Source organism: Schistocerca serialis, chromosome 2 (assembly GCF_023864345.2).
Source record: "Schistocerca serialis cubense isolate TAMUIC-IGC-003099 chromosome 2, iqSchSeri2.2, whole genome shotgun sequence".
NCBI classification, from domain to species: Eukaryota; Metazoa; Arthropoda; class Insecta; order Orthoptera; family Acrididae; genus Schistocerca; species Schistocerca serialis.
Genome location: NC_064639.1, coordinates 60,688,160 through 60,714,618, shown reverse-complemented (window position 1 = coordinate 60,714,618; position 26,459 = coordinate 60,688,160).

Sequence of the window (26,459 nt, the reverse complement as noted above, 5' to 3'; positions counted from 1 at the left end):
ACACTCTAACTTCCTATGATTTGAACCTCTCCTGTGAGTCCAGTTTTAGATTCCGATGCTTCACTTCATATTTACAGTATCCCTTGTACCGTCTTATTGACGATGAAACACACAAATTGCATCCGAATTTTATATAAAAGGCACAATGCCGATTTAAGTACAAGAGGACTGACACTCTAACTTTCTATGATTTGAAACTGTCCTGTGAGTCCAGTTTTAGGTTCCGATGCTTCACTTCAGGTTTACTGTACACCTTGGAACTTCTTTTTGATGATGAGACACAGAAATTGCATCGGAATAAATTTCAAAAGACACAATGCCGACTTAAGTACAAGAATACCGACACTCTCACTTTCTATGATTTGAACCTCTCCTGTGAGTCCAGTTTTAGATTCCGATGCTTCACTTCAGGTTTACTGTATCCCATGGACCTTCTTATTGACGATGAAACACAGAAATTGCATCCGAATTTAATACAAAAGGCAATATGCCGACTTAAGTACAAGAGGACTGACACTCTCACTATCTTTGATTTGAACCTCTCCTGTGAGTCCTGTTTTAGATTCCGATGCTTCACTTCAGGTTTACTGTATTCCTTGGACCTACTTATTGACGATGAAACACAGAAATTGCATCCGAAATTAATACTAAAGGCACAATGACGACTTAAGTACAAGAGGACTGACACTCTCACTTTGTATGATTTGAACTTCTCCGGTGAGTCCAGTTTTAGTTTCCGATGCTTCACTTCAGGTTTACTGTGTCCCATGGACCTTCTTATTGACGATGAAACACAGAAATTTCATCCGAATTTAATACAAAAGGCACAATGCCGACATAAGTACAAGAGGACTGACACTCGCACTTTCTATGATTTGAACCTCTCCTGTGAGTCCAGTTTTAGATTTCGATGCTTCACTTCATGTTTACTGTATCCCTTGTACCTTCTTATTGACGATGAAATACAGAAATTGCATCCGAATTTAATTCAAAGGGCACAATGCCGATTTAAGTACAAGAGGACTGACACTCTAACTTTCTATAATTTGAGCCTCTCCTGTGAGTCCAGTTTTACATTCCGATGCTTCACTTCAGGTTTCCTATATACCTTGGACCTTCGTATTGACGATGAAACACAGATATTGCATCCGAATTTAATACAAAAGGCACAATGCCGACTTAAGTACAAGAGGACTGACACTCTCACCTTCTATGATTTGAACCTCTTCTGTGAGTCCAGTTTTAGATTCCAATGCTTCACTTCAGGTTGACTGTTTCCCATGGAACTTCTTATTGACGATGAAACACAGAAATTGCATCCGAATTTAATACAAAAGGCACAATGCGGACCTAAGTACAAGAGGACTGACTCTCTCACTATCTATGATTTGAACCTCTCCTGTGAGTCCAGTTTTAGATTCCGATGCTTCACTTCAGGTTTTCTGTATCCCTTGGACCTTCTTATTGACGATGAAACACAGAAATTGCATCCGAATTTAATACAAAGGTCACAATGCCGACTTAAGTACAAGAGGACTGACACTCTCACTTTCTATGATTTGAACCTCTCCTGTGAGTCCAGTTGTAGATTACGATGCTTCATATTAGGTTTACTGTATACCTTGGACCTTCTTATTGACGATGAAACGCAGAAATTGCATCGGAATTAAATTCAAAAGGCACAATGCCGACTTAAGTACAAGAGGACTGACACTCTAATTTTATATGATTTGAACCTCTCCTGTGAGTCCAGTTTTAGATTCCGAAGCTTCACTTCAGGTTTACTGTATCCCTTGAACCTTCTTATTGACGATGATACACAGAAATTGCAACCGAATTTAATACAAACTGCACAATGCCGAATTAAGTACAAGAGGGCTGACAATCTAACTTTCTATGATTTGAACCTCTCCGGTGAGTCCAGTTTTAGATTCCGATGCTTCACTTGAGGTTTACTGTATACCTTGGACTTTCTTATTGACGATGAAACACAGAAATTGCATCGGAATTAATTTAAAAATTCACAATGCCGACTTAAGTACAAGAGGACTGACACTCAAACTTTATATGATTTGAACCTCTCCTGTGAGTGCAATTTTAGATTCCGATGCTTCACTTCAGGTTTACTGTGTACCTTGGAACTTCTTATTGACGATGAAACACAGAAATTGCATCGGAATTAAATGCAAAAAGCACAATGCCGACATAAGTACACGAGGACTGACACTGAAACTTTCTATGATTTGAAACTTTCCAGTGGGTCCAGTTTTAGATTCCGATGCTTCACTTCAGGTATACTGTATCCCTTGGACCCTCTTATTGACGATGAAACACAGATATTGCATCCCAATTTAAGACAAAAGGCACAATGCCGACTTAAGTACAAGAGGACTGACACTCTCACTTTCTATGATTTGAACTTCTCCGGTGAGTCCAGTTTTAGATTCCGGTGCTTCACTTCAGGTTTACTGTGACCCTTGGACCTTCTTATAGACGATGAAACACAGAAATTGCATCCGAATTTAATACAAAAGGCACAATGCCGACATAAGTTCAAGAGGACTGACACCCTCAGTTTCTATGATTTGAACCTCTCCTGTGATCCAGTTTTCGATTCCGATGCTGCACTTCATGTTTACTGTATACCTTGGACCTTCTTATTGACGATGAAACACAGAAATTGCATCCGATTTTAATACAAAAGGCACAACGCCGACTTAAGTACAAGTGGACTGACACTATCACTTTCTATGATTTGAACTACTCCGGTGAGTCCAGTTTTAGATTCCGGTGCTTCACTTCAGGTTTACTGTGTCCCTTGGACCTTCTTATTGACGATGAAACACAGAAATTGCATCCGAATTTAATACAAAATGCACAATGCCGACATAAGTACAAGAGGACTGACACTCTCACATTCTATGATTTGAACTTCTCCTGTGAGTCCAGTTTTAGATTCCGATGCTTCGATCCACGTTTACTGTATCACTTGTACCTTCTTATTGACGATGAAAAATAGAAATTGCATCCGAATTTAATTCAAAAGGCTCAATGCCGACTTAAGTACAAGAGGACTGACACTCTAACTTTCTATGATTTGATCCTCTCCTGTGAGTCCAGCTTTAGATTCCAACGCTTCACTTCAGGTTTGACATATACCTTGGACCTTCGTATTAACGATGAAACACAGAAATTGCATCCGAATTTAATACAAAAGGCACAATGCCGACTTAAGTACAAGAGGACTGACACTCTCACTTTCTATGATTTGAACCTCTCCTGTGAGTCCAGTTTCAGATTCCGATGCTTCACTTCAGGTTTACTGTATCCTTTGTACCTTCTTATTGACGATGGAATACAGAAATTGCTTCCGAATGTAATACAAAGGGCACAACGCCCTCTTAGGTACAAGAGGACGGACACTCTAACTTTCTATGATTTACACCTCTCCTATGAGTCCAGTTTTAGATTCCGATGCTTCACTTCAGGTTTCCTGTATACCTTGGACCTTCTTATTGACGATGAAACTCAGATATTGCATCCGAATTTAATACAAAAAACACAATGCCGACTTAAGTACAAGAGGACTGACACTATAACTTACTATGATTTGAAACTCTCCTGTGAGTCCAGATTTAGATTCCGTTGCTTCACTTCAGGTTTACTGTATACCTTGGAACTTTTTATTGATGATGACACACAGAAATTGCATCGGAATAAATTCAAAATGCACAATGCCGACCTAAGTACAAGAGGACTGACACTCTAACTTTCTCTGATTTGAACCTCTCCTGTGAGTCCAGTTTTAGATTCCGATGCTTCACTTCAGGTTTACTGTATACCTAGGACCTTCTTATTGACGATGAAACACAGATATTGCATCGGAATTACATTCAAAAGGCACAATGCCGACTTAAGTACAAGAGGACTGACACTCTAACTATATATGATTTGAACCTCTCCTGTGAGTCCAGTGTTAGATTTCGATGCTTCACTTCAGGTTTACTATATCCCTTGAACCTTCTTATTGACGATGATACACAGAAATTGCATCCGAATTTAATACAAAAGGCACAATGCCGATTTAAGTACAAGAGGACTGACAATCTAACTTTCTATGATTTGAACCTCTCCTGTGAGTCCAGTTTTAGATTCCGATGCTTCACTTCAGGTTTACTGTGTACCTTGGAACTTCTTATTGACGATGAAACACAGAAATTGCATCGGAATGAAATTCAGAATGCACAATGTCGACTTAAGTACATGAGGACTGACACTCTAAGTTTCTATGATTTGAAACTCTCCTGTGAGTCCAGTTTTAGATTCCGATGCTTCACTTCAGTTTTACTGTATCCCTTGGACCTTCTTATTGACGATGAAACACTGATATTGCATCCGAATTTAATCCAAAAGGCACAATGCCGACTTAAGTACAAGAGGACTGACACTCTCACTTTCTATGATTTGAACCTCTCCTGTGAGTCTAGTTTTAGATTCCGATGCTTCACTTCCTGTTTACTGTATACCTTCGACCTTCTTATTGACGATGAAACACAGAAATTGCATCGGAATTAAATTCAAAAGGCACAATGCCGACTTAAGTACAAGAGGACTGACACTCTAACTTTATATGATTTTAACCTCTCCTGTGAGTCCAGTTTTAGATTCCGATGCTTCACTTCAGGTTTACTGTATCCCTTGAACCTTCTTATTGACGATGATACACAGAAATTGCATCCGAACTTAATACAAAAGGCCCAATGCCGATTTAAGTACAAGAGGAAAGGCAATCTGTCTTTCTATGATTTAAACCTCTCCTGTGAGTCCAGTTTTAGATTCCGATGCTTCACTTCATTTTTACTGTATCCCTTGGAACTTCTTATTGACGATGAAACACAGATATTGCATCCGATTTTAATACAAAAGGCACAATGCCGACTTAAGTACAAGAGGACGGACACTCTCACTTTCTATGATTTGAACCTCTCCTGTGAGACCAGTTTTATATTCCGATGCTTCACTTCAGGTTTACTGTATACCTAGGACCTTCTTATTGACGATGAGACACAGATATTGCATCCGAATTTAATACAAAAGGCACATTGCCGACTTAAGTACAAGAGGACTGACACTCTCACTTTCTATGATTTGAACCTCTCCTGTGAGTCCAGTTTAAGATTCCGATGCTTCACTTCAGGTTTACTGCATCCCTTGGAACTTCTTATTGACGATGAAACACAGAAATTGCATCCGAATTTATTACAAAAAGCACAATGCCGATTTATATACAAGAGGACAGACACTCTAACTTTTGTGTGATATGAACCTGTCCTGTGAGTCCAGTTTTAGGTTCCGATGCTTCACTTCAGGTTTACTGTTTACCTTGGAACTACTTTTTGACGATGAAACACAGAAATTGCATCCGAATTTAATACAAAAGGCACAATGCCGACATAAGTACAAGAGGACTGACACTCTCAATTTCTATGATTTTAACCTCTCCTGTGAGTCCAGTTTTAGATTCCGATGCTTCACTTCATGTTTACTGTATCCCTTGTACCTTCTTATTGACGATGAAAAACAGAAATTGCATCCGAATATAATTCAAAAGGCACAATGCCGATTTAAGTACAAGAGGAAAGGCAATCTATCTTTCTATGATTTAACCCTCTCTAGTGAGTCCAGTTTTATATTCCGATGCTTCACTTCAGGTTTACTGTATCCCTTGGAACTTCTTATTGACAATGAAGCACAGATATTGCATTCGAATTTAATACAAAAGGCACAATACCGACTTCAGTACAAGAGGACTGACACTAACGTTCTAAGATTTGAAACTCTCCTGTGAGTCCAGTTTAAGTTTCCGATGCTTCACTTCAGGTTTACTGTATCCCTTGGACCTTCTTATTGACGATAAAACACAGAATTTGCATCCGAATTTAATACAAAAGGCACAATACCGACTTAAGTACAAGAGGACTGACACTCTCACTTTCTATGATTTGAACTTCTCCTGTAAGTCCAGTTTAAGATTCCGATGCTTCACTTCAGGTTTACTGTATACCTTGGAACTTCTTATTGATGATGACACACAGAAATTGCATCGGAATTAAATTCAAAATGCACAATGCCGACCTAAGTACAAGAGGACTGACACTCTAACTTTCTCTGATTTGAACCTCTCCTGTGAGTCCAGTTTTAGATTCCGATGCTTCACTTCAGGTTTACTGTATACCTAGGACCTTCTTATTGACGATGAAACACAGATATTGCATCGGAATTACATTCAAAAGGCACAATGCCGACTTAAGTACAAGAGGACTGACACTCTAACTTTATATGATTTGAACCTCTCCTGTGAGTCCAGTGTTAGATTTCGATGCTTCACTTCAGGTTTACTATATCCCTTGAACCTTCTTATTGACGATGATACACAGAAATTGCATCCGAATTTAATACAAAAGGCACAATGCCGATTTAAGTACAAGAGGACTGACAATCTAACTTTCTATGATTTGAACCTCTCCTGTGAGTCCAGTTTTAGATTCCGATGCTTCACTTCAGGTTTACTGTGTACCTTGGAACTTCTTATTGACGATGAAACACAGAAATTGCATCGGAATGAAATTCAGAATGCACAATGCCGACTTAAGTACAAGAGGACTGACACTCTAAGTTTCTATGATTTGAAACTCTCCTGTGAGTCCAGTTTTAGATTCCGATGCTTCACTTCAGTTTTACTGTATCCCTTGGACCTTCTTATTGACGATGAAACACTGATATTGCATCCGAATTTAATCCAAAAGGCACAATGCCGACTTAAGTACAAGAGGACTGACACTCTCACTTTCTATGATTTGAACCTCTCCTGTGAGTCCAGTTTTAGTTTCCGATGCTTCACTTCAGGTTTCCAATATACCTTGGACCTTCGTATTGACGATGAAACACAGAAATTGCATCCGAATTTAATACAAAAGGCACAATGCCGACTTTAGCACAAGAGGACTGACACTCTCACTTTCTATGATTTGAACCTCTCCTGTGAGTCTAGTTTTAGATTCCGATGCTTCACTTCCTGTTTACTGTATACCTTCGACCTTCTTATTGACGATGAAACACAGAAATTGCATCGGAATTAAATTCAAAAGGCACAATGCCGACTTAAGTACAAGAGCACTGACACTCTAACTTTCTATGATTTGAACCCCTCCTGTGAGTCCAGTCTTAGTTTCCGATGCTTCACTTCAGTTTTACTACATCCCTTGGACCTTCTTATTCACGATGAAACGCAGAAATTGCACCCGAATTTAATACAAAAGGCACAATGCCGATTTAAGTACAAGAGGACTGACACTCTACCTTTCTGTGATTTGAACCTGTCCTGTGAGTCCAGTTTTAGATTCCGATGCTTCACTTCAGGTTTACTGTATACCTTGGTGATTCGTATTGACGATAAAACACAGAAATTGCATCGGATTTAAATTCAAAAGGCACAATGCCGATTTAAGTACAAGAGGACATTTACTCTAACTTTCTACGATTTTAACCTCTCCTGTAAGTCCAGTTTTAGTTTCCGATGCTTCACTTCAGGTTTACTGTATCCCTTGGCCTTCCTATTGACGATAAAATACAGAAATAGCAACCGAATTTAATACAAAAGGCACAATGCTGTCTTAAGTACAAGAGGACTGACACCCTGACTTTCTATGATTTGAAACTCTCCAGTGAGTCCAGTTTTAGATTCCGATGCTTCACTTCAGGTTTACAGTATCCTTTCGACCTTCTTGTTGACCATGAAACACAGAAATTGCGCCCGAATATAATACAAAAGGCACAATGCCGACTTAAGTACAAGAGGACTGACAATCTCACTTTCTATGATTTGAACCTCTCCTGCGAGTCCAGTTTTAGATTCCGATGCTTCACTTCAGGTATACTGTATACCTTGGACCTTCTTATTGATGATGAAACACAGAAATTGCATCCGAATTTAATACAAAAGGCACAATGCCAACTTAAGTACAAGAGGACTGACACTCTCATTTTCTATGATTTGAACTTGTCCGGTGAGTCCAGTTTTAGATTCCGATGCTTCACTTCAGGTTTACTGTGTACCTTGGAACTTCTTGTTGACAATGAAACACAGAAATTGCATCGGAATTAAATTCAAAAGGCACAATGCCGACTTAAGTACAAGAGGACTGACACTCTAACTTTCTATGATTTGCAACTTTCCTGTGAGTCCAGTTTTAGATTCCGATGCTTCACTTCGGGTTCACTGTGTCCCATGGACCTTCTTATTGACGATGAAACACAGAAATTGCATCCGAATTTAATACAAAAGGCACAATGCCGACTTAAGTACAAGAGGACTGACACTCTGACTTTCTATGATTTGAACCTCTCCGGTGAGTCCAGTTTTAGATTCCGATGCTTCACTTCGGGTTCACTGTATCCCATGGACCTTCTTATTGACGATCAAACACAGAAACTGCATCCGAATTTAATACAAAAGGCACAAGGCCGACTTAAGTACAAGAGGACTGACACTCTAACTTTCTACGATTTGAACCTCTCCTGTGAGTCCAGTTTTAGTTTCCGATGCTTCACTTCAAGTAACTGTATACCTTGGAACTTCTTATTGACGAAGAAAACAGAAATTGCATCGGAATTAAATTCAAAAGGCACAATGCCGACTTAAGTACAAGAGGACATTTACTCTAACTTTCTACGATTTTAACCTCTCCTGTAAGTCCAGTTTTAGTTTCCGATGCTTCACTTCAGGTTTACTGTATCCCTTGGCCTTCGTATTGACGATAAAACACAGAAATAGCAACCGAATTTAATGCAAAAGGCACAATGCCGTCTTAAGTACAAGATGACTGACACTCTAACTTTCTATGATTTGATCCTCTCCTGTGAGTCCAGCTTTAGATTCCAACGCTTCACTTCAGGTTTGACATATACCTTGGACCTTCGTATTAACGATGAAACACAGAAATTGCATCCGAATTTAATACAAAAGGCACAATGCCGACTTAAGTACAAGAGGACTGACACTCTGACTTTCTATGATTTGAACCTCTCCGGTGAGTCCAGTTTTAGATTCCGATGCTTCACTTTGGGTTCACTGTATCCCATGGACCTTCTTATTGACGATCAAACACAGAAACTGCATCCGAATTTAATACAAAAGGCACAAGGCCGACTTAAGTACAAGAGGACTGACACTCTAACTTTCTACGATTTGAACCTCTCCTGTGAGTCCAGTTTTAGTTTCCGATGCTTCACTTCAAGTAACTGTATACCTTGGAACTTCTTATTGACGAAGAAAACAGAAATTGCATCGGAATTAAATTCAAAAGGCACAATGCCGACTTAAGTACAAGAGGACATTTACTCTAACTTTCTACGATTTTAACCTCTCCTGTAAGTCCAGTTTTAGTTTCCGATGCTTCACTTCAGGTTTACTGTATCCCTTGGCCTTCGTATTGACGATAAAACACAGAAATAGCAACCGAATTTAATGCAAAAGGCACAATGCCGTCTTAAGTACAAGAGGACTGACACTCTAACTTTCTATGATTTGATCCTCTCCTGTGAGTCCAGCTTTAGATTCCAACGCTTCACTTCAGGTTTGACATATACCTTGGACCTTCGTATTAACGATGAAACACAGAAATTGCATCCGAATTTAATACAAAAGGCACAATGCCGACTTAAGTACAAGAGGACTGACACTCTCACTTTCTATGATTTGAACCTCTCCTGTGAGTCCAGTTTCAGATTCCGATGCTTCACTTCAGGTTTACTGTATCCTTTGTACCTTCTTATTGACGATGGAATACAGAAATTGCTTCCGAATGTAATACAAAGGGCACAACGCCCTCTTAGGTACAAGAGGACGGACACTCTAACTTTCTATGATTTACACCTCTCCTATGAGTCCAGTTTTAGATTCCGATGCTTCACTTCAGGTTTCCTGTATACCTTGGACCTTCTTATTGACGATGAAACTCAGATATTGCATCCGAATTTAATACAGAAATCACAATACCGACTTAAGTACAAGAGGACTGACACTCTCACTTTCTATGATTTGAACTTCTCCTGTAAGTCCAGTTTAAGATTCCGATGCTTCACTTCAGGTTTACTGTATACCTTGGAACTTCTTATTGATGATGACACACAGAAATTGCATCGGAATTAAATTCAAAATGCACAATGCCGACCTAAGTACAAGAGGACTGACACTCTAACTTTCTCTGATTTGAACCTCTCCTGTGAGTCCAGTTTTAGATTCCGATGCTTCACTTCAGGTTTACTGTATACCTAGGACCTTCTTATTGACGATGAAACACAGATATTGCATCGGAATTACATTCAAAAGGCACAATGCCGACTTAAGTACAAGAGGACTGACACTCTAACTTTATATGATTTGAACCTCTCCTGTGAGTCCAGTGTTAGATTTCGATGCTTCACTTCAGGTTTACTATATCCCTTGAACCTTCTTATTGACGATGATACACAGAAATTGCATCCGAATTTAATACAAAAGGCACAATGCCGATTTAAGTACAAGAGGACTGACAATCTAACTTTCTATGATTTGAACCTCTCCTGTGAGTCCAGTTTTAGATTCCGATGCTTCACTTCAGGTTTACTGTGTACCTTGGAACTTCTTATTGACGATGAAACACAGAAATTGCATCGGAATGAAATTCAGATTGCACAATGCCGACTTAAGTACAAGAGGACTGACACTCTAAGTTTCTATGATTTGAAACTCTCCTGTGAGTCCAGTTTTAGATTCCGATGCTTCACTTCAGTTTTACTGTATCCCTTGGACCTTCTTATTGACGATGAAACACTGATATTGCATCCGAATTTAATCCAAAAGGCACAATGCCGACTTAAGTACAAGAGGACTGACACTCTCACTTTCTATGATTTGAACCTCTCCTGTGAGTCCAGTTTTAGTTTCCGATGCTTCACTTCAGGTTTCCAATATACCTTGGACCTTCGTATTGACGATGAAACACAGAAATTGCATCCGAATTTAATACAAAAGGCACAATGCCGACTTTAGCACAAGAGGACTGACACTCTCACTTTCTATGATTTGAACCTCTCCTGTGAGTCTAGTTTTAGATTCCGATGCTTCACTTCCTGTTTACTGTATACCTTCGACCTTCTTATTGACGATGAAACACAGAAATTGCATCGGAATTAAATTCAAAAGGCACAATGCCGACTTAAGTACAAGAGCACTGACACTCTAACTTTCTATGATTTGAACCCCTCCTGTGAGTCCAGTTTTAGTTTCCGATGCTTCACTTCAGTTTTACTACATCCCTTGGACCTTCTTATTCACGATGAAACGCAGAAATTGCACCCGAATTTAATACAAAAGGCACAATGCCGATTTAAGTACAAGAGGACTGACACTCTACCTTTCTGTGATTTGAACCTGTCCTGTGAGTCCAGTTTTAGATTCCGATGCTTCACTTCAGGTTTACTGTATACCTTGGTGATTCGTATTGACGATAAAACACAGAAATTGCATCGGATTTAAATTCAAAAGGCACAATGCCGATTTAAGTACAAGAGGACATTTACTCTAACTTTCTACGATTTTAACCTCTCCTGTAAGTCCAGTTTTAGTTTCCGATGCTTCACTTCAGGTTTACTGTATCCCTTGGCCTTCCTATTGACGATAAAATACAGAAATAGCAACCGAATTTAATACAAAAGGCACAATGCTGTCTTAAGTACAAGAGGACTGACACCCTGACTTTCTATGATTTGAAACTCTCCAGTGAGTCCAGTTTTAGATTCCGATGCTTCACTTCAGGTTTACAGTATCCTTTCGACCTTCTTGTTGACCATGAAACACAGAAATTGCGCCCGAATATAATACAAAAGGCACAATGCCGACTTAAGTACAAGAGGACTGACAATCTCACTTTCTATGATTTGAACCTCTCCTGCGAGTCCAGTTTTAGATTCCGATGCTTCACTTCAGGTATACTGTATACCTTGGACCTTCTTATTGATGATGAAACACAGAAATTGCATCCGAATTTAATACAAAAGGCACAATGCCAACTTAAGTACAAGAGGACTGACACTCTCATTTTCTATGATTTGAACTTGTCCGGTGAGTCCAGTTTTAGATTCCGATGCTTCACTTCAGGTTTACTGTGTACCTTGGAACTTCTTGTTGACAATGAAACACAGAAATTGCATCGGAATTAAATTCAAAAGGCACAATGCCGACTTAAGTACAAGAGGACTGACACTCTAACTTTCTATGATTTGCAACTTTCCTGTGAGTCCAGTTTTAGATTCCGATGCTTCACTTCGGGTTCACTGTGTCCCATGGACCTTCTTATTGACGATGAAACACAGAAATTGCATCCGAATTTAATACAAAAGGCACAATGCCGACTTAAGTACAAGAGGACTGACACTCTGACTTTCTATGATTTGAACCTCTCCGGTGAGTCCAGTTTTAGATTCCGATGCTTCACTTCGGGTTCACTGTATCCCATGGACCTTCTTATTGACGATCAAACACAGAAACTGCATCCGAATTTAATACAAAAGGCACAAGGCCGACTTAAGTACAAGAGGACTGACACTCTAACTTTCTACGATTTGAACCTCTCCTGTGAGTCCAGTTTTAGTTTCCGATGCTTCACTTCAAGTAACTGTATACCTTGGAACTTCTTATTGACGAAGAAAACAGAAATTGCATCGGAATTAAATTCAAAAGGCACAATGCCGACTTAAGTACAAGAGGACATTTACTCTAACTTTCTACGATTTTAACCTCTCCTGTAAGTCCAGTTTTAGTTTCCGATGCTTCACTTCAGGTTTACTGTATCCCTTGGCCTTCGTATTGACGATAAAACACAGAAATAGCAACCGAATTTAATGCAAAAGGCACAATGCCGTCTTAAGTACAAGATGACTGACACTCTAACTTTCTATGATTTGATCCTCTCCTGTGAGTCCAGCTTTAGATTCCAACGCTTCACTTCAGGTTTGACATATACCTTGGACCTTCGTATTAACGATGAAACACAGAAATTGCATCCGAATTTAATACAAAAGGCACAATGCCGACTTAAGTACAAGAGGACTGACACTCTGACTTTCTATGATTTGAACCTCTCCGGTGAGTCCAGTTTTAGATTCCGATGCTTCACTTTGGGTTCACTGTATCCCATGGACCTTCTTATTGACGATCAAACACAGAAACTGCATCCGAATTTAATACAAAAGGCACAAGGCCGACTTAAGTACAAGAGGACTGACACTCTAACTTTCTACGATTTGAACCTCTCCTGTGAGTCCAGTTTTAGTTTCCGATGCTTCACTTCAAGTAACTGTATACCTTGGAACTTCTTATTGACGAAGAAAACAGAAATTGCATCGGAATTAAATTCAAAAGGCACAATGCCGACTTAAGTACAAGAGGACATTTACTCTAACTTTCTACGATTTTAACCTCTCCTGTAAGTCCAGTTTTAGTTTCCGATGCTTCACTTCAGGTTTACTGTATCCCTTGGCCTTCGTATTGACGATAAAACACAGAAATAGCAACCGAATTTAATGCAAAAGGCACAATGCCGTCTTAAGTACAAGAGGACTGACACTCTAACTTTCTATGATTTGATCCTCTCCTGTGAGTCCAGCTTTAGATTCCAACGCTTCACTTCAGGTTTGACATATACCTTGGACCTTCGTATTAACGATGAAACACAGAAATTGCATCCGAATTTAATACAAAAGGCACAATGCCGACTTAAGTACAAGAGGACTGACACTCTCACTTTCTATGATTTGAACCTCTCCTGTGAGTCCAGTTTCAGATTCCGATGCTTCACTTCAGGTTTACTGTATCCTTTGTACCTTCTTATTGACGATGGAATACAGAAATTGCTTCCGAATGTAATACAAAGGGCACAACGCCCTCTTAGGTACAAGAGGACGGACACTCTAACTTTCTATGATTTACACCTCTCCTATGAGTCCAGTTTTAGATTCCGATGCTTCACTTCAGGTTTCCTGTATACCTTGGACCTTCTTATTGACGATGAAACTCAGATATTGCATCCAAATTTAATACAGAAGGCACAATACCGACTTAAGTACAAGAGGACTGACACTCTCACTTTCTATGATTTGAACTTCTCCTGTAAGTCCAGTTTAAGATTCCGATGCTTCACTTCAGGTTTACTGTATACCTTGGAACTTCTTATTGATGATGACACACAGAAATTGCATCGGAATTAAATTGAAAATGCACAATGCCGACCTAAGTACAAGAGGACTGACACTCTAACTTTCTCTGATTTGAACCTCTCCTGTGAGTCCAGTTTTAGATTCCGATGCTTCACTTCAGGTTTACTGTATACCTAGGACCTTCTTATTGACGATGAAACACAGATATTGCATCGGAATTACATTCAAAAGGCACAATGCCGACTTAAGTACAAGAGGACTGACACTCTAACTTTATATGATTTGAACCTCTCCTGTGAGTCCAGTGTTAGATTTCGATGCTTCACTTCAGGTTTACTATATCCCTTGAACCTTCTTATTGACGATGATACACAGAAATTGCATCCGAATTTAATACAAAAGGCACAATGCCGATTTAAGTACAAGAGGACTGACAATCTAACTTTCTATGATTTGAACCTCTCCTGTGAGTCCAGTTTTAGATTCCGATGCTTCACTTCAGGTTTACTGTGTACCTTGGAACTTCTTATTGACGATGAAACACAGAAATTGCATCGGAATGAAATTCAGAATGCACAATGCCGACTTAAGTACAAGAGGACTGACACTCTAAGTTTCTATGATTTGAAACTCTCCTGTGAGTCCAGTTTTAGATTCCGATGCTTCACTTCAGTTTTACTGTATCCCTTGGACCTTCTTATTGACGATGAAACACTGATATTGCATCCGAATTTAATCCAAAAGGCACAATGCCGACTTAAGTACAAGAGGACTGACACTCTCACTTTCTATGATTTGAACCTCTCCTGTGAGTCCAGTTTTAGTTTCCGATGCTTCACTTCAGGTTTCCAATATACCTTGGACCTTCGTATTGACGATGAAACACAGAAATTGCATTCCGAATTTAATACAAAAGGCACAATGCCGACTTTAGCACAAGAGGACTGACACTCTCACTTTCTATGATTTGAACCTCTCCTGTGAGTCTAGTTTTAGATTCCGATGCTTCACTTCCTGTTTACTGTATACCTTCGACCTTCTTATTGACGATGAAACACAGAAATTGCATCGGAATTAAATTCAAAAGGCACAATGCCGACTTAAGTACAAGAGCACTGACACTCTAACTTTCTATGATTTGAACCCCTCCTGTGAGTCCAGTTTTAGTTTCCGATGCTTCACTTCAGTTTTACTACATCCCTTGGAGCTTCTTATTCACGATGAAACGCAGAAATTGCACCCGAATTTAATACAAAAGGCACAATGCCGATTTAAGTACAAGAGGACTGACACTCTACCTTTCTGTGATTTGAACCTGTCCTGTGAGTCCAGTTTTAGATTCCGATGCTTCACTTCAGGTTTACTGTATACCTTGGTGATTCGTATTGACGATAAAACACAGAAATTGCATCGGATTTAAATTCAAAAGGCACAATGCCGATTTAAGTACAAGAGGACATTTACTCTAACTTTCTACGATTTTAACCTCTCCTGTAAGTCCAGTTTTAGTTTCCGATGCTTCACTTCAGGTTTACTGTATCCCTTGGCCTTCCTATTGACGATAAAATACAGAAATAGCAACCGAATTTAATACAAAAGGCACAATGCCGTCTTAAGTACAAGAGGACTGACACCCTGACTTTCTATGATTTGAAACTCTCCAGTGAGTCCAGTTTTAGATTCCGATGCTTCACTTCAGGTTTACAGTATCCTTTCGACCTTCTTGTTGACCATGAAACACAGAAATTGCGCCCGAATATAATACAAAAGGCACAATGCCGACTTAAGTACAAGAGGACTGACAATCTCACTTTCTATGATTTGAACCTCTCCTGCGAGTCCAGTTTTAGATTCCGATGCTTCACTTCAGGTATACTGTATACCTTGGACCTTCTTATTGATGATGAAACACAGAAATTGCATCCGAATTTAATACAAAAGGCACAATGCCAACTTAAGTACAAGAGGACTGACACTCTCATTTTCTATGATTTGAACTTGTCCGGTGAGTCCAGTTTTAGATTCCGATGCTTCACTTCAGGTTTACTGTGTACCTTGGAACTTCTTGTTGACAATGAAACACAGAAATTGCATCGGAATTAAATTCAAAAGGCACAATGCCGACTTAAGTACAAGAGGACTGACACTCTAACTTTCTATGATTTGCAACTTTCCTGTGAGTCCAGTTTTAGATTCCGATGCTTCACTTCGGGTTCACTGTGTCCCATGGACCTTCTTATTGACGATGAAACACAGAAATTGCATCCGAATTTAATACAAAAGGCACAATGCCGACTTAAGTACAAGAGGACTGACACTCTGACTTTCTATGATTTGAACCTCTCCGGTGAGTCCAGTTTTAGATTCCGATGCTTCACTTCGGGTTCACTGTATCCCATGGACCTTCTTATTGACGATCAAACACAGAAACTGCATCCGAATTTAATACAAAAGGCACAAGGCCGACTTAAGTACAGGAGGACTGACACTCTAACTTTCTACGATTTGAACCTCTCCTGTGAGTCCAGTTTTAGTTTCCGATGCTTCACTTCAAGTAACTGTATACCTTGGAACTTCTTATTGACGAAGAAAACAGAAATTGCATCGGAATTAAATTCAAAAGGCACAATGCCGACTTAAGTACAAGAGGACATTTACTCTAACTTTCTACGATTTTAACCTCTCCTGTAAGTCCAGTTTTAGTTTCCGATGCTTCACTTCAGGTTTACTGTATCCCTTGGCCTTCGTATTGACGATAAAACACAGAAATAGCAACCGAATTTAATGCAAAAGGCACAATGCCGTCTTAAGTACAAGAGGACTGACACTCTAACTTTCTATGATTTGATCCTCTCCTGTGAGTCCAGCTTTAGACTCCAACCTTTCACTTCAGGTTTGACATATACCTTGGACCTTCGTATTAACGATGAAACACAGAAATTGCATCCGAATTTAATACAAAAGGCACAATGCCGACTTAAGTACAAGAGGACTGACATTCTGACTTTCTATGATTTGAACCTCTCCGGTGAGTCCAGTTTTAGATTCCGATGCTTCACTTCGGGTTCACTGTATCCCATGGACCTTCTTATTGACGATCAAACACAGAAACTGCATCCGAATTTAATACAAAAGGCACAAGGCCGACTTAAGTACAAGAGGACTGACACTCTAACTTTCTACGATTTGAACCTCTCCTGTGAGTCCAGTTTTAGTTTCCGATGCTTCACTTCAAGTAACTGTATACCTTGGAACTTCTTATTGACGAAGAAAACAGAAATTGCATCGGAATTAAATTCAAAAGGCACAATGCCGACTTAAGTACAAGAGGACATTTACTCTAACTTTCTACGATTTTAACCTCTCCTGTAAGTCCAGTTTTAGTTTCCGATGCTTCACTTCAGGTTTACTGTATCCCTTGGCCTTCGTATTGACGATAAAACACAGAAATAGCAACCGAATTTAATGCAAAAGGCACAATGCCGTCTTAAGTACAAGAGGACTGACACTCTAACTTTCTATGATTTGATCCTCTCCTGTGAGTCCAGCTTTAGATTCCAACGCTTCACTTCAGGTTTGACATATACCTTGGACCTTCGTATTAACGATGAAACACAGAAATTGCATCCGAATTTAATACAAAAGGCACAATGCCGACATAAGTACAAGAGGACTGACACTCTCACTTTCTATGATTTGAACCTCTCCTGTGAGTCCAGTTTCAGATTCCGATGCTTCACTTCAGGTTTACTGTATCCTTTGTACCTTCTTATTGACGATGGAATACAGAAATTGCTTCCGAATGTAATACAAAGGGCACAACGCCCTCTTAGGTACAAGAGGACGGACACTCTAACTTTCTATGATTTACACCTCTCCTATGAGTCCAGTTTTAGATTCCGATGCTTCACTTCAGGTTTCCTGTATACCTTGGACCTTCTTATTGACGATGAAACTCAGATATTGCATCCGAATTTAATACAAAAAACACAATGCCGACTTAAGTACAAGAGGACTGACACTATAACTTACTATGATTTGAAACTCTCCTGTGAGTCCAGATTTAGATTCCGTTGCTTCACTTCAGGTTTACTGTATACCTTGGAACTTTTTATTGATGATGACACACAGAAATTGCATCGGAATTAAATTCAAAATGCACAATGCCGACCTAAGTACAAGAGGACTGACACTCTAACTTTCTCTGATTTGAACCTCTCCTGTGGGTCCAGTTTTAGATTCCGATGCTTCACTTCAGGTTTACTGTATACCTAGGACCTTCGTATTGACGATGAAACACAGATATTGCATCGGAATTACATTCAAAAGGCACAATGCCGACTTAAGTACAAGAGGACTGACACTCTAACTATATATGATTTGAACCTCTCCTGTGAGTCCAGTGTTAGATTTCGATGCTTCACTTCAGGTTTACTATATCCCTTGAACCTTCTTATTGACGATGATACACAGAAATTGCATCCGAATTTAATACAAAAGGCACAATGCCGATTTAAGTACAAGAGGACTGACAATCTAACTTTCTATGATTTGAACCTCTCCTGTGAGTCCAGTTTTAGATTCCGATGCTTCACTTCAGGTTTACTGTGTACCTTGGAACTTCTTATTGACGATGAAACACAGAAATTGCATCGGAATGAAATTCAGAATGCACAATGTCGACTTAAGTACAAGAGGACTGACACTCTAAGTTTCTATGATTTGAAACTCTCCTGTGAGTCCAGTTTTAGATTCCGATGCTTCACTTCAGTTTTACTGTATCCCTTGGACCTTCTTATTGACGATGAAACACTGATATTGCATCCGAATTTAATCCAAAAGGCACAATGCCGACTTAAGTACAAGAGGACTGACACTCTCACTTTCTATGATTTGAACCTCTCCTGTGAGTCCAGTTTTAGTTTCCGATGCTTCACTTCAGGTTTCCAATATACCTTGGACCTTCGTATTGACGATGAAACACAGAAATTGCATCCGAATTTAATACAAAAGGCACAATGCCGACTTTAGCACAAGAGGACTGACACTCTCACTTTCTATGATTTGAACCTCTCCTGTGAGTCTAGTTTTAGATTCCGATGCTTCACTTCCTGTTTACTGTATACCTTCGACCTTCTTATTGACGATGAAACACAGAAATTGCATCGGAATTAAATTCAAAAGGCACAATGCCGACTTAAGTACAAGAGGACTGACACTCTAACTTTATATGATTTTAACCTCTCCTGTGAGTCCAGTTTTAGATTCCGATGCTTCACTTCAGGTTTACTGTATCCCTTGAACCTTCTTATTGACGATGATACACAGAAATTGCATCCGAACTTAATACAAAAGGCACAATGCCGATTTAAGTACAAGAGGAAAGGCAATCTGTCTTTCTATGATTTAAACCTCTCCTGTGAGTCCAGTTTTAGATTCCGATGCTTCACTTCAGGTTTACTGTATCCCTTGGAACTTCTTATTGACGATGAAACACAGATATTGCATCCGATTTTAATACAAAAGGCACAATGCCGACTTAAGTACAAGAGGACGGACACTCTCACTTTCTATGATTTGAACCTCTCCTGTGAGACCAGTTTTATATTCCGATGCTTCACTTCAGGTTTACTGTATACCTAGGACCTTCTTATTGACGATGAGACACAGATATTGCATCCGAATTTAATACAAAAGGCACATTGCCGACTTAAGTACAAGAGGACTGACACTCTCACTTTCTATGATTTGAACCTCTCCTGTGAGTCCAGTTTAAGATTCCGATGCTTCACTTCAGGTTTACTGCATCCCTTGGAACTTCTTATTGACGATGAAACACAGAAATTGCATCCGAATTTATTACAAAAAGCACAATGCCGATTTATATACAAGAGGACAGACACTCTAACTTTTGTGTGATATGAACCTGTCCTGTGAGTCCAGTTTTAGGTTCCGATGCTTCACTTCAGGTTTACTGTTTACCTTGGAACTACTTTTTGACGATGAAACACAGAAATTGCATCCGAATTTAATACAAAAGGCACAATGCCGACATAAGTACAAGAGGACTGACACTCTCAATTTCTATGATTTTAACCTCTCCTGTGAGTCCAGTTTTAGATTCCGATGCTTCACTTCATGTTTACAGTATCCCTTGTACCTTCTTATTGACGATGAAAAACAGAAATTGCATCCGAATATAATTCAAAAGGCACAATGCCGATTTAAGTACAAGAGGAAAGGCAATCTATCTTTCTATGATTTAAACCTCTCTAGTGAGTCCAGTTTTATATTCCGATGCTTCACTTCAGGTTTACTGTATCCCTTGGAACTTCTTATTGACGATGAAGCACAGATATTGCATTCGAATTTAATACAAAAGGCACAATACCGACTTCAGTACAAGAGGACTGACACTAACGTTCTAAGATTTGAAACTCTCCTGTGAGTCCAGTTTAAGTTTCCGATGCTTCACTTCAGGTTTACTGTATACCTTGGAACTTCTTATTGATGATGACACACAGAAATTGCATCGGAATTAAATTCAAAATGCACAATGCCGACCTAAGTACAAGAGGACTGACACTCTAACTTTCTCTGATTTGAACCTCTCCTGTGAGTCCAGTTTTAGATTCCGATGCTTCACTTCAGGTTTACTGTATACCTAGGACCTTCTTATTGACGATGAAACACAGATATTGCATCGGAATTACATTCAAAAGGCACAATGCCGACTTAAGTACAAGAGGACTGACACTCTAACTTTATATGATTTGAACCTCTCCTGTGAGTCCAGTGTTAGATTTCGATGCTTCACTTCAGGTTTACTATATCCCTTGAACCTTCTTATTGACGATGATACACAGAAATTGCATCCGAATTTAATACAAAAGGCACAATGCCGATTTAAGTACAAGAGGACTGACAATCTAACTTTCTATGATTTGAACCTCTCCTGTGAGTCCAGTTTTAGATTCCGATGCTTCACTTCAGGTTTACTGTGTACCTTGGAACTTCTTATTGACGATGAAACACAGAAATTGCATCGGAATGAAATTCAGAATGCACAATGCCGACTTAAGTACAAGAGGACTGACACTCTAAGTTTCTATGATTTGAAACTCTCCTGTGAGTCCAGTTTTAGATTCCGATGCTTCACTTCAGTTTTACTGTATCCCTTGGACCTTCTTATTGACGATGAAACACTGATATTGCATCCGAATTTAATCCAAAAGGCACAATGCCGACTTAAGTACAAGAGGACTGACACTCTCACTTTCTATGATTTGAACCTCTCCTGTGAGTCCAGTTTTAGTTTCCGATGCTTCACTTCAGGTTTCCAATATACCTTGGACCTTCGTATTGACGATGAAACACAGAAATTGCATCCGAATTTAATACAAAAGGCACAATGCCGACTTTAGCACAAGAGGACTGACACTCTCACTTTCTATGATTTGAACCTCTCCTGTGAGTCTAGTTTTAGATTCCGATGCTTCACTTCCTGTTTACTGTATACCTTCGACCTTCTTATTGACGATGAAACACAGAAATTGCATCGGAATTAAATTCAAAAGGCACAATGCCGACTTAAGTACAAGAGCACTGACACTCTAACTTTCTATGATTTGAACCCCTCCTGTGAGTCCAGTTTTAGTTTCCGATGCTTCACTTCAGTTTTACTACATCCCTTGGACCTTCTTATTCACGATGAAACGCAGAAATTGCACCCGAATTTAATACAAAAGGCACAATGCCGATTTAAGTACAAGAGGACTGACACTCTACCTTTCTGTGATTTGAACCTGTCCTGTGAGTCCAGTTTTAGATTCCGATGCTTCACTTCAGGTTTACTGTATACCTTGGTGATTCGTATTGACGATAAAACACAGAAATTGCATCGGATTTAAATTCAAAAGGCACAATGCCGATTTAAGTACAAGAGGACATTTACTCTAACTTTCTACGATTTTAACCTCTCCTGTAAGTCCAGTTTTAGTTTCCGATGCTTCACTTCAGGTTTACTGTATCCCTTGGCCTTCCTATTGACGATAAAATACAGAAATAGCAACCGAATTTAATACAAAAGGCACAATGCCGTCTTAAGTACAAGAGGACTGACACCCTGACTTTCTATGATTTGAAACTCTCCTGTGAGTCCAGTTTTAGATTCCGATGCTTCACTTCAGGTTTACTGTATACCTAGGACCTTCTTATTGACGATGAAACACAGAAATTGCATCCGAATTTAATACAAAAGGCACAATGCCAACTTAAGTACAAGAGGACTGACACTCTCATTTTCTATGATTTGAACTTGTCCGGTGAGTCCAGTTTTAGATTCCGATGCTTCACTTCAGGTTTACTGTGTACCTTGGAACTTCTTGTTGACAATGAAACACAGAAATTGCATCGGAAGTAAATTCAAAAGGCACAATGCCGACTTAAGTACAAGAGGACTGACACTCTAACTTTCTATGATTTGCAACTTTCCTGTGAGTCCAGTTTTAGATTCCGATGCTTCACTTCGGGTTCACTGTGTCCCATGGACTTTCTTATTGACGATGAAACACAGAAATTGCATCCGAATTTAATACAAAAGGCACAATGCCGACTTAAGTACAAGAGGACTGACACTCTGACTTTCTATGATTTGAACCTCTCCGGTGAGTCCAGTTTTAGATTCCGATGCTTCACTTCGGGTTCACTGTATCCCATGGACCTTCTTATTGACGATCAAACACAGAAACTGCATCCGAATTTAATACAAAAGGCACAAGGCCGACTTAAGTACAAGAGGACTGACACTCTAACTTTCTACGATTTGAACCTCTCCTGTGAGTCCAGTTTTAGTTTCCGATGCTTCACTTCAAGTAACTGTATACCTTGGAACTTCTTATTGACGAAGAAAACAGAAATTGCATCGGAATTAAATTCAAAAGGCACAATGCCGACTTAAGTACAAGAGGACATTTACTCTAACTTTCTACGATTTTAACCTCTCCTGTAAGTCCAGTTTTAGTTTCCGATGCTTCACTTCAGGTTTACTGTATCCCTTGGCCTTCGTATTGACGATAAAACACAGAAATAGCAACCGAATTTAATGCAAAAGGCACAATGCCGTCTTAAGTACAAGAGGACTGACACCCTGACTTTCTATGATTTGAAACTCTCCAGTGAGTCCAGTTTTAGATTCCGATGCTTCACTTCAGGTTCACTGTATCCCATGGACATTCTTATTGACGATGAAACACAGAAATTGCATCCGAATTTAATACAAAAGGCACAATGCCGACTTAAGTACAAGAGGACTGACACTCTAACTTTCTATGATTTGAACCTCTCCTGTGAGTCCAGTTTTAGATTCCGATGCTTCACTTCAGGTTTACTGTATCCTTTCGCGCCTTCTTATTGACCATGAAACACAGAAATTGCATCCGAATATAATACAAAAGGCACAATGCCGACTTAAGTACAAGAGGACTGACACTCTCACTTTCTATGATTTGAACCTCTCCTGTGAGTCCAGTTTTAGATTCCGATGGTTCACTTTAGGTATACTGTATACCTTGGCCTTCCTATTGACGATAAAATACAGAAATAGCAACCGAATTTCATACAAAAGGCACAATGCCGTCTTAAGTACAAGAGGACTGACACCCTGAATTTCTATGATTTGAAACTCTCCAGTGAGTCCAGTTTTAGATTCCGATGCTTCACTTCAGGTTTACTGTATCCTTTCGACCTTCTTATTGACCATGAAACACAGAAATTGCACCCGAATACAATACAAAAGGCACAATGCCGACTTAAGTACAAGAGGCCTGACACTCTCACTTTCTATGATTTGAACCTCTCCTGCGAGTCCAGTTTCAGATTCCGATGCTTCACTTCAGGTGTACTGTATACCTTGGAACTTCTTATTGACGATGAAACACAGAAATTGCATCCGAATTTAATACAAAAGGCACAATGCCAACTTAAGTACAAGAGGACTGACACTCTCATTTTCTATGGTTTGAACTTGTCCGGTGAGTCCAGTTTTAGATTCCGATGCTTCACTTCAGGTTTACTGTGTACCGTGGAACGTCTTGTTGACAATGAAACACAGAAATTGCATCGGAATTAAATTCAAAAGGCACAATGCCGACTTAAATACAAGAGGACTGACACTCTAACTTTCTATGATTTGCAACTTTCCTGTGAGTCCAGTTTTAGATTCCGATGCTTCACTTCAGTTTTACTGTATACCTTGGACCTTCTTATTGACGATGAAACAAAGATATTGCATCCGAATTTAATACAAAAGGCACAGTGCCGACTTAATTAGAAGAGGACTGACACTCTAACTTTCTATGATTTGAAACTCTCCTGTGAGCCCAGTTTTAGATTCCGATGCTCCACTTCAGGTTTACTGTATCCCTTGGACCTTCTTATTGACGATGAAACACAGAAATTGCATCCGAATTTAATACAAAAAGCACAATGCCGACTTAAGTACAAAAGGATTGACACTCTAACTTCCTATGATTTGAACCTCTCCTGTGAGTCCGGTTTTAGATTCCGATGCTTCACTTCAGGTTTACTGTATCCCATGGACCTTCTTATTGACGATGAAACACAGAAATTGCATCCGAATTTAATACAAAAGGCACAATGCGGACTTAAGTACAAGAAGACTGACACTCTCCCTTTCTATGATTTGATCCTCTCCTGTGAGTCCAGTTTTAGATTCCGATGCTTCACTTCGGGTTTACTGTACACCTTGGAACTTCTTATTGACGATGAAACACAGAAATTCCAACGGAATTAAATTCAAAATGCACAATGCCGACATAAGTACAAGAGGACTGACACTCTAACTTTCTATGATTTGAACCTCTGCAGTGAGTCCAGTTTTAGTATGCGATGCTTCACTTCAGGTTTACTGTATCCCTTGGACCTTCTTATTGACGATGAAACACAGAAATTGCATCCGAAACTAATACAAAAGGCACAATGCCGACTTGAGTACAATTGGACTGAGACTCTAACTTTCTTTGATTTCAACCTGTCCTGTGAGTCCAGTTTCAGATTACGATGCTTCCTTTCAGGTTTACGGTATACCTTGGAACTTCTTATTGACATTGAAACACAGAAATTGCATCGGAATTAAATTGAAAAGGCACAATGCCGATATAAGTACAGGAGGACTGTCACTCTAACTTTCTATGATTTGAAACTCTCCTGTGCGTCCAGTTTTAGATTCAGATGTTTCACTTTAGGTTAACTGTATGCCTTGGCCTTCTTATTGACGATAAAACACAGAAATAGCAACCGAATTTAATACAAAAGGCACAATGCCGAATTAAGTACAAGAGGACTGACACTCTGACTTTCTATGATTTGAACCTCTCCGGTGAGTCCAGTTTTAGATTCCGATGCTTCACTTCGGGTTCACTGTATCCCATGGACCTTCTTATTGACGATCAAACACAGAAATTGCATCCGAATTTAATACTATAGGCACAAGGCCGACTTAAGTACAAGAGGACTGACACTCTAACATTCTATGATTTGAACCTCTCCTGTGAGTCCAGTTTTAGATTCCGATGCTTCACTTCAGTTTTACTACATCCCTTGGACCTTCTTATTCACGATGAAACGCAGAAATTGCATCCGAATTTAATACAAAAGGCACAACGCCGATTTAAGTACAAGAGAACTGACACTCTACCTTTCTGTGATTTGAACCTGTCCTGTGAGTCCAGTTTTAGAGTCCGATGCTTCACTTCAGGTTCACTGTATAGATTGGTAATTCGTATTGACGATAAAACACAGAAATTGCATCGGATTTAAATTCAAAAGGCACAATGCCGACTTAAGTACAAGAGGACATTTACTCTAACTTTCTACGATTTGAACCTCTCCTGTAAGTCCAGTTTTAGTTTCCGATGCTTATCTTCAGGTTTACTGTATCCCTTGGCCTTCGTATTGACGATAAAACACAGAAATAGCAACCGAATTTAATGCAAAAGGCACAATGCCGTCTTAAGTACAAGAGGACAGACACCCTGACTTTCTATGATTTGAAACTCTCCAGTGAGTCCAGTTTCAGATTCCGATGCTTCACTTCAGGTTCACTGTATCCCATGGACCTTCTTATTGACGATGAAACACAGAAATTGCATCCGAATTTAATACAAAAGGCACAATGCCGACTT